The sequence below is a fragment of the Aethalodelphis obliquidens genome, unplaced genomic scaffold (genome assembly GCF_003676395.1).
Source record: "Aethalodelphis obliquidens isolate GAN/ISIS:26980383/991018 unplaced genomic scaffold, ASM367639v1 scaffold116, whole genome shotgun sequence".
Lineage (NCBI taxonomy): Eukaryota > Metazoa > Chordata > Mammalia > Artiodactyla > Delphinidae > Aethalodelphis > Aethalodelphis obliquidens.
The window spans coordinates 1,289,025-1,297,976 of record NW_020838060.1 but is presented as its reverse complement, the minus strand read 5'-3'; the positions used below and the strand labels follow the sequence as shown (position 1 = coordinate 1,297,976).

The 8,952-nt window shown below is 42.2% G+C and overlaps 1 long non-coding RNA gene across 1 annotated transcript; it reads right to left on the bottom strand.

Annotated features, from left to right (window-relative positions):
• Positions 1–6,692: 6,692 nt before the first annotated feature.
• LOC113615399 (uncharacterized) lies at positions 6,693–8,149 on the bottom strand. The gene is made up of 2 exons (XR_003430995.1): positions 8,096–8,149; positions 6,693–7,217 (listed from the first exon to the last, which is right to left on the bottom strand). It is a non-coding gene; the product is annotated as an uncharacterized LOC113615399 (long non-coding RNA).
• Between the last annotated feature and the right edge of the window lie 803 nt (positions 8,150–8,952).

The following is an 8,952-nucleotide window of genomic DNA, read 5'->3' as shown; positions in this document are numbered from 1 at the left end:
CGAAGAAGATGGGTTGGGTGTTGTGGGACACTTAATTAAAAATTCCTGTATCTGGATGGCTCTATGGATTTGAAACTCTGGAATGCATTTCGACCTATAGGCTGAAGCTACAAATGCAGACGTCAGCAGCATAAAAATATGACGGATGTTGGAGATCCAGAGAATGAGATGTTGGGGATGTTGAGAGAGAGAGGGCATAGAGTGAGAAGTAAGAAAGCCCAGGATGGAACTCCCAAGGAATACTAATGTTTAAGGAAAAAGCAGAGAAAGAGAAGCCTGAAAAGAAAGTTGAAATAGTGGGGCCAAAAAATGGGGGTGGGGAGTGGAGAGAGTGCCATCACTGAAACCAGGAGAAGAAACAAGTTTCAAGAAGAAAATGCTTAACAGGGCCAAATGCTACAGAGAGAGCAAGCAAGATAAGGGTTAGAGTCGATAAGGAGGAAGTCACTGGTGACCTTGGGAAGAGGTTTCTTCAGGGATGCAGGAGGTGGAGGAAGAGCGATTGTAACAGGCTGAGGGGTGAGCAGAAGGTTTGGAGGTGGAGAAGACTTCTCTTTGGAATAGCGGAGATGTGAAAAAGAAAGAGACTGGGGGAATTCGCTGGCAGTCCAGTGGTTAGGACTCCATGCTTTCACTGCCGAGGGCCCGGGTTCAATCCCTGGTCAGGGAATTAAGATCCCACAAGCCTCACAGCATGGCAAGAAAAAAAAAAAGAGAGAGAGAGACAGGGTGGTGGCTGAAAGGAGTGGGGGATTTGATTGTCTCTTTTTTAACATTTTTATTGGAGTATAGTTGATTTACAACGTTGTGTTAGTTTCAGAGGTACAGCAAAGTGAATCAGTTATACATATACATATATCCACTCTTTTTTTTTTTAAAGATTCTTTTCCCATATAGGCCATTACAGAGTATTGAGTAGAGTTCCCTGTGCTATACAGCAGGTTCTTATTTGTTATCTATTCTATATATAGTAGTGTGTATATGTCAATCTCAGCCTCCCAATTTATCCCTCCCCACGCATCCCCTGGTAACCATGTTTGTTTTCTACATCCGTGAGTCTACTTCTGTTCTGTAAATAAGTTCAGTTGTACCCTTTTTTTTAGATTCCACATATAAATGATATGATATTTGTCTTCCTGTGTCTGACTTACTTCACTCAGTATGACAATCTCTAGGACCATCCATGTTGCTGCAAATGGCATTATTTTGTTCTTTTTTATGGCTGAGTAATATTCCATTGTATATGTACCACATCTTCTTTATCCATTCCTCTACTGATGGACATTCAGGTTGCTTCCACGTCCTGGTTATTATAAATAGTGCTGCAATGAACATTGGGGTGCATGTATCTTTTTGAATTATGGTTTTCTCTAGTATATGCCCAGGAGTGGGATTGCTGGATCATATGGCAGTTCTATTCATAGTTTTTTAAGGAAACTCCATACTGTTCTCCATAGTGGCTGTACCAATTACATTCCCACCAACAGTGTAGGAGGGTTCCCTTTTCTCCACACCCTCTCTGGCATTTATTATTTGTAGATTTTTTGATGATGGCTATTCTGACCAGTGTGAGGTGATACTTCATTGTTGTTTTGATATGCATTTCTCTAATAATTAGTGATGAAGAGCATCTTTTCAAGTGCTTTTGACCATCTGTATGTCTTCTTTGGAGAAATGTCTATTTAGGTCTTCTGCCCATTTTTGAATTGGGTAATTTGTTTTTTTGATACTGAGCTGCATGAGCTGTTTGTATATTTTGGAGATTAATCCTTTGTCGGTTGCTTCATTTGCAAATATTTTCTCCCATTCTGAGGGTTGTCTTTTTGTTTTGTTTATGGTTTCCTTTGCTATACAAAATGTTTTAATTAGATCCCATTTATTTATTGTTGTTTTTATTTTCATTACTCTAGGAGGTGGGTCAAAAAAGATCTTGTCAAAGAGTGTTCTGCCTATGTTTTCCTCTAAGAGTTTTATAATGTTTGGCTTTACATTTAGGTCTTTAATCCATTTTGAGTTTATTTTTGTGTACTGTGTTAGGAAGTGTTCTAATTTCATTCTTTTACATGTAGCTGTCCAGTTTTCCCAGAACCACTTATTGAAGAGACTGTCTTTTCTCCATTGTATATTCTTGCCTCCTTTGTCATAGATTAGGTTACCATAGGTGTGTGGCTTTATCTCTGGGCTTTCTATCCTGTTCCATTGATCTATATTTCTGTTTTTGTGCCAGTACCATACTGTTTTGATTACTGTAGCTTTGTAGTATACTCTCAGGTCAGGGAGCCCGATTCCTCCAGCTCCATCTTTTTTCTTTTTCTTTTTTTGCGATACACTGGCCTCTCACTGTTGTGGCCTCTCCCGTGGTGGAGCATAGGCTCCGGACACACAGGCTCAGTGGCCATGGCTCACAGGCCCAGCCGCTCCGCAGCATGTGGGATCTTCCCAGACCAGGGCATGAACCTGTGTCCCCTGCATCAGCAGGCAGACTCTCAACCACTGCGCCACCAGGCAAGCCCCAGCTCCATCTTTTTTAAAGAATTTTAAAAATTAATTATTTTTTTTTTTTTGGCTGCATTGGGTCTTTGTTGCTGTGCATGGGCTTTCTCTAGTTGCAGTTAGCGTGGGCTACTCTTCATTGCTGTGTGTGGGCTTCTCATTGCGGTGGCTTCTCTTGTTGCGGAACACGGGCTCTAGGCGTGCAGGCTTCAGTAGTTGTGGCATGAGGGCTCAGTAATTGTGTCTCACAAGCTCTAGAGCGCAGGCTCAGCAGTTGTGGAACACCAGCTTAGTTGCTCCATGGCCTGTGGGATCCTCCCAGACCAGGGATCAAACCCATGTCCTCTGCATGGGCAGGCAGTTTCCTAACCATTGTGTCACCAGGGAAGTCCTCGTGATTTTATTTTTGAAAGACAACATGTGAGCTTTTCTGATTACAAAGTAGTTACATATTCTTTTCATGCAACTCAGAAAGCACAGAAAGGACTTCTCTGGTGGTCCAGTGGTAAAGAATCCACCTTACAATGCAGGCGACGCAGATTCAATCCTTTGTCAGGGAACTAAGATCCCACATGCCACGGGCAGCTAAGCCCCTGCGTCACAACTACTGAGCTCGTGCACCTCAACTAGAGCCCGCGTGTCCCAAACTGCAGAGCCCACGTGCTCTGGAGCCTGCGCACCACAACTAGAGAAGAGAAAACCCACACACCACAACTAGAGAGAAGCCCGCGTGCCGCAACGAAAGATCCCGTGTGCTGCAACTAAGACCCGATGCAGCCAAAAATAAATAAAATAAAAAAATAATAAATAGACCTTAAAAAAAAAAGCTCAGAAGAGTGAATAGACAATTCTTCTATAAACCCAGTTGACAGAGGTGACATCATCCTTATGTGACGGTCCTTTAATTCACCCACATGTATTTGAATAAAAATTGGGAACTTTGAAGGATGCTTGTTTCATTTCATACATCGTGAGCATTTTCCCTTTCCATAACCTATAATATTTTTGTTATTATGAAGGAAATATACATTGTAAAATAAAACATCAACCAGCAAAGTATAAAGTCTCAGGTAAGGTTATTGATAGCGTGGACTTGATGTGTACATGCCAAGTGGAAAGCACTGGCAGAGCAGATTCTGAAGACAGAAGAGACAGGAGAGAGGACATAACTGCTGCCAGGAGGGGCTGGAGGAGGTGGGAGGGAAGGGGTTCAGACTTCCTGAGGGCCTTGCCTCCCTCTGTCATGGTGACATCTTCCGCTGAGAGTGACAGGGGAGAAAAGGAAGGTGTGATGAAGTCATTGCTGCAGGGAAATGGTGAGAGGGCTGCTGATAATGGGAAATAGCTGTTTTGTGATGGCTCACATTCCAGTGAGATAGACTGGGTTTTGATCTTGGTTCTGACCCCTCATTAGCTAAGCATCCTTGCTCAAATGACTTAACCTCTCTGAACGTGACAAGTCTAGAAGAAAAAGCTGAAAAGGTAGATGGTTGAGAACCAATCCATGCTTGGGGTTTAGCCGGGCAAGTGTGGGGTAAAACGGAGCTTGGGAGATGAAGTTATTGGCAAGATAGTACTTTAAATGATAGGTTATGAGGTCTTTGCTCATTAGAGATGGAAACTAAGCAAGGAAGAAGCTATCAGTAAAAGAAATTGAGTTCAAAGAAGTATTTTTACGTTTTCCTGTACTACAAAAGTAACATTCTGAAACATTTTCAAACATTCATAAAAGCAACACCTCACCACAAATCTGGGTTTCTATCCTCCAGAAATAAATACTAAGACATTTTCACCTCTGTCTTGGCAGGCCTAGCGTTAATCTTGGAAACAATAGGTATAATTAAACATTTAAGTGTCACCCATGCTATGCAGCCCAGGCCTCGGAGGCTGAAACTGACAGGCTACTTTTCTTTTATCAACAGGTTACAAAGGCCAGAGAAAAAAACCATACTGAACAGATTAGGTCCAAGATGGTGGACAAAGTAGGCTAAAGGTCGCCGCTTTCCTTGCCTTGATTCATCTCTGTGTTTCCATACCAACCCCTGAGAACTGAAGGACACTTGCCCTGATTTATCTGTTTGCTTCGAATGTACCTGCTATTTGGCAGAGATGCTTTGCAGCTGTACTTTGCAAGATACACAGTGTTCAACTGCCCCCAAACCAGCTCTGAATTGACCTCAGCAACCCGCCTGCATAGATGAAACCTGAAGCAGTCCAAGTGTTACCTTTGCTTCACTACCCTGCTAAGATTTCCACACAAAGGGGGCATTTGCACTTTACCAGAACAGTTTATGCCATGTGCAAAGGAATGTGGAAGACTGCACATGCCACGGCTGCCCCTGAAAATCCCTGCCCCTTTCCTAGAGCCCCAATGACTGTCTGCCTCCTAACCCTTAAAATTCCCTTACACCCCTCCCTTTAGGGAGAAGGTGCTTTTAGAACCCCCCTTCTCTGTTCTCTGGCCATTGCATAAAAGCGTGTCTTGCTTGCACCAAACTCAGTTTCATCATTGGCCACTCGAACTTGAGCAGGAAAGAAGACCTTGAATAGCCAGGGGGACTTGGGTTCAGCTAGGGCCCCAAGAGGAGAGGTTTGTGTCTAATTCAGTCGCAAGAGCATGGATTCTACAGCCAAACTTCCTGGGTGCTGTCCTCCGCTCCATCACTCCCAGGCTGTAGAACCGTTCTCAGACTTGTTGGTCTTAAGATGACTTTATCCTCTTAAAACCTGAAGATTCCCAAGAGCTTTTGTTTACGTAAATTATATATATTGATATTTACTATATTAGAAACTAAAACAGAAAATTTTAAATATTAATCCATTAAGAAATAGCAACCATAAACCTATTACATGTTAACATAATTCAGTTTTCATGAAAAATTAACTATATTTTCCAAAACAAAAATGTAATGAGAAGGATGCACTGTTTTACATTTTTGCAAGTCTCTTTAACAGAATATAGCTGGATTCTCATATTTGTGTCTGCATTCAGTCTGTTGCAAAATGTTGCTGTAAATCCAGCCTCACAGATATGTTGTTAAAAAAGGGAGGAATATTTCAAAACCCTTTTCCAACAGCTGAGGATATTTTTGATACTACACCAAACCTTGATACACAGTAGTTTCTAAAAGATTAGTCACAATGTGGGATCCAAAACCGTATCAGTGAACTTTTTGCAACCTGTTACATTTGAATCCATTGCTTTTTTTTTTGCATTTGAAATGGATTATTTGGAGAATATTGGTTCACTGCATAATGCAGATCTTCCTAATGTTGGCACACTACAATATACAATTTTGATACATAATAGAAATTTATTAATATCCATCTAAAAGATTTTGAGAATGTCAAGTTCACTGTGGCACACATAAGTTTTCCAAAATTCAAAATTTCACTTGAGAACTCAAATTTCATCACAGACAACAAAAACTGTAGTTGCTTTTCCTGAAGTGAGGCTCACTCCATTTATTTTTGAGATAGTGTTTACCAAACATCCAAGTCTGAGTAACCATAGCTTGTTCAAGTAAAGATGTTATTCTGTGGAAAAGTGGCTAGTTCATCTCACGACTCAAAAAGCCGCACAAGCGCCCTTCCCCAGGTCAATCACTGTACTCCAGGACGCGGCCAAGTGCTCTATGGGTATTTCCCACTTTACCTCAAACATAGTAAGTATGTAAACTCAAGGGTTGAGATTTAATACAATTAATTTGTTTTAACGCTTCATCACAGACAGTTTTTGGTTTTTTTCAAGCCAGGGGTGTATGGGGGTGACGGACACAATGACGGCCAGCACAGTGTCGTGCCATCGCCTTGGATTTGTGCTAAGGCACCAACACTTTTACCCCCACGGCTTTGGCATCAGTGCCAGTGTCAACGCAGTGGAAGAGGCGAATAACATCATGGCACAGTATTATTATGAAAATAGTTTTGACCTCACAAACCCCCTGAAAGGGTCTTGGGGACCCTTAGGGGTTCACAGACCACATTGTCAGAACCATCACTGTAGAGTAAGTTACCTACCTTCTCTGGCTTTCAGTTTCCTTATTTATAAAACAGAACTAATAATGCTACAGCTACCTCATAGGGTTGTTGTGAAAGCTATATGACTTAAAACATGTAAAGCACTTAGAATAGTCCCTGGCACATTGTGTTATACAAGCATTTGCTAATATTATAATCATATATGCAATGCCATTAAATGTTCTTCCAAAATAAATTTATTGATAGTGTATTATTCCATAATAATGTAACGTAATTGTTGGATATTACGTTGTTTTCATTTTTTCATCACCCTTGTACATGTCTTTGGCACATCACCGATTATTTAGAGTAAGTTCCTGAAGTGGAATTGCCCAGAGTACACACATTTTTCACAGTACTGTTGAAAAGCATACATGGAGTATTAATGTGGGAGATCTGAAAAGAGAGAGGTCCATGGGCCAAGTGAGTATTTGACTCCAGCAGGGAGCATTTCTTAAGGTGGTGCCGTTGAGTACAAAAGATTATGAACTGTGATGATCATCTCTGAACTGGAAGAGGCCAAGGTGTTGGCTGAGTCATCCTCATGAACACTGAAGTCACCCAGTTGGTATGCAGAGAACCAGAGACTGGGACACAGGTCCCATCGTGACTTGATGGGTAGACTTCGCCAGAACATGATTTTGCTGGGGAACTACACGCAAGCCCAGGAAAGCCAAAGTGACCAATATCTTTATAACCAACACCTATAAAAGATTCCCAAGCCCTAGATGATGAGACATTTCTTTCAAGTAATATTTGATTCAAAACAAAACCAGTCTCCCTCTAAAATTTAGACACAAGCATTTACAACTTCATTATTCAGAAATAGAACTCATCCAATATGAATATAAGGTAAGCACAAAGTAGGTTTTCTAGCTTCATTTGGTGGAAGCTTGTTTACATGTAGGCTTTAAGGTCTGACTTCAGGATACTGGAAATGAAATTCATGGAATCTTGGCCCAGGCAGAAGTAGTAGTATAGTGAGGGCTTCCCTGGTGGCGCAGTGGTTGAGAATCCACCTGCCAATGCAGGGGACACGGGTTCGAGTCCTGGTCTGGGAAGATCCCACATGCTGCAGAGCAACTAAGACCGTGCACCACAACTACTGAGCCTGCGCTCTAGAGACCGCGAGCCACAACTACTGAGCCCGTGTGCCTAGAGCCCGGGTTCCGCAACAAGAGAAGCCACCGCAATGAGAAGCCCGCCCACCACAACGAAGAGTAGCCCCCGCTCACTGCAACTAGAGAAAGCCCGCATGCAGCAACAAAGACCCAAAACAAGCAGCCAAAAAAAAAAGAAAAGTAGTACAGTGAAAGGAGGGTTTTTTTTCAATTAAACAATGCCATAACAAATGGTTTTCCATGTTAAAAAATTGAAATTGGATCCCTTTCTCAGTGTACACAGAAATCAATTCTAGATGGAATATAGAATTTCTATATGAAAGGCAAAACCATAGAACTTTCAAAAGAAAACAGAATTATTTTTCTGACCTAGAAAAGAGTGTGCTGGATGCAGAAACACTAACTTTGAAAGATTGAGAAATTTGACATTAAATTTAAGAATTTTGGTTACTAAAGGATACCTTTAAAAAAAGTGAAAAGAGCGGGCTTCCCTGGTGGCACAGTGGTTGAGAGTCCACCTGCCGATGCAGGGGACACGGGTTTGTGCCCCGGTCCAGGAAGATCCCACATGCCGCAGAGCGGCTGGGCCCGTGAGCCATGGCCGCTGAGCCTGCACGTCCGGAGCCTGTGCTCCGCAACGGGAGGGGCCACAGCAGTAAGCGGCCCGCGTACTCCAAAAAAAAAAAAAAAAAAAAAAAAAAAAAAAGTGAAAAGAGGGCTTCCCTGGTGGCGCAGTGGTAAGAATCCGCCTGCCAATGCACAGGACACAGGTTCGAGCCCTGGTCCAGGAAGATCTCACATGCCGTGGAGCAACTAAGCCCATGAGCCACAACTACTGAGCCTGCGCGCCTAGAGCCCGTGCTCCGCAACAAGAGAAGCCACTGCAATGAGAAGCCCGTGTACCGCAACGAAGAGTAGCCCCCACTCGCCGCAACTAGAGAAAGCCCGCGTGCAGCAACAAAGACCCAACACAGCCAAATATAAAAAAAAAAAAAAAAAAAGGAGACCATGAGTTATCATTTTATCCTCACCAGTTTGGACGAAATTAAGAACTTTTAATGATCCCTAGGGCTGAAAAGGATGTGGTCAATAGGAACTCTTATACTGCAGGAAGGAGTGCAAATTCATACAACCACTTTGAAAAACAATTCAGCATTATCCTGTAAAGTATTCTAAAGAAACTCCTGTACAGGTGCATCCAGAGAGGTGTACGAAAAATTCCATTGTGATCCTGTTGGTAATAGAAAAATAACTGGAAGCAATGCCAGATCCATCCACAGGAAAATGGAGAGATTGTAGAATATTCACATGATATATA